Source organism: Epinephelus moara, chromosome 10, assembly GCF_006386435.1.
Source record: "Epinephelus moara isolate mb chromosome 10, YSFRI_EMoa_1.0, whole genome shotgun sequence".
Taxonomy (NCBI): domain Eukaryota; kingdom Metazoa; phylum Chordata; class Actinopteri; order Perciformes; family Serranidae; genus Epinephelus; species Epinephelus moara.
In genome coordinates, this window is record NC_065515.1 from 3,438,137 (window position 1) to 3,439,547 (window position 1,411).

Genomic DNA, 1,411 nt, shown 5'->3' on the forward strand with positions numbered 1-1,411 from the left:
TCAAATTGTGTATTTGCAGAATATGAACAGGCTAACTGTAAAACCAAACATCCCTGCACTGCATGCTACATATCAGTTAATTTCATACTTCAATTTCATGTAGTTTTTACTTAATCCAAGATCATGTTGTTGCTGTTTAACCCCAAGCTGCTTTATTGTTATTTTTGCCCATTTTGTTCCTTTGCTGTTTCCTAATATTTGCTGATGCAATGACCCAGTTTACCCACAGGGATCATTAAAGTTTAATGTCAGAGAAATTACCTTCATAGTTTGCAGTTACTGTTTCACTTCTGTAAGACAGTAAGTCAGCACTCTCCAGGACCGTCATCAGATACATCTGTGTCACCAACTCAAGAGCAGATGCACAGAGGGGATTTTAAAGTGCCTCTTTGAAAGTTAGAATTTATACTGAAGCTTCTAGGTTGTAATTTATTCTGAAGCTTCCAGGTCTGTTTTGTGATTGTTTCGGTGTTAGTGGTGCTATCTGTGTGCATGATAGAGAGGCTGGTGAAGCTCCATTCCAGCACATCTCGGAGACGTTCATCCTCTGCTCCATCTGTCTGTGTTGTGGCTAATGGCCTCCTATTCTGTCTGAGAGCTGGGCTGTTACCGCAGCTGATCTCATTGAGCAGATAGCAGAGCACTATTCACGAGTTTACAATACAGCTTAATACACTGAGACCGTCTTTGATTTGACTTTATGTCCTTATCAGGTTTCTGTATTAGGGTTATATGGATGTGCGTGTGTGTGTACAGTAAACGTGTTTGTAAGCATTGATGCAAGCGCGGACATTAGAGCGACTGTGGTGAACCCTTTTAGCCCCTCTTTGCTTTTGTGGCTTTACACACAGCAAAGGGTCAGGCCAAACAAACCACTCTTAACACTGTTACACTTAACTGTGTGTGTGTGTGTGTGTGTGTGTGACAACAGGAAGAGAGAGGGCGCATTGTCACCTCGATATTGACCCCAACTTGTCCTTGTAATTAACAGATAACCTTTAATGAGGCATTGGCCTCACAAGCCCTGATCACGGAAATGTCACATTTATCCAGGCCGCGACACATCCTGGGCCTACACATACATGCACACATAAATATGCACACACACACACACACACACACTCATGCACATACGCATACAGTGGAAAATGTGTTAAAAGTGTCCTGTCATGCCCTAAATGTCATCTGACTGTAATGTTCAGGGACTGCCTCTGTGCTCTTTGCAGATGGGTTGTGTGGGTGTGATGGGAACAGGCTGGGAAATATCAGCCTGTCACAGTGTGTTGTCATCCTGTATTGAGAAGAACAGTGAGCTGAGCACATGAACAAATTAGTTTAATCTGACGACAGTTTTGATTGAATTAAGTATGTCATAGCAGAATCCATTCCACACAGTTAATATCTGATTATA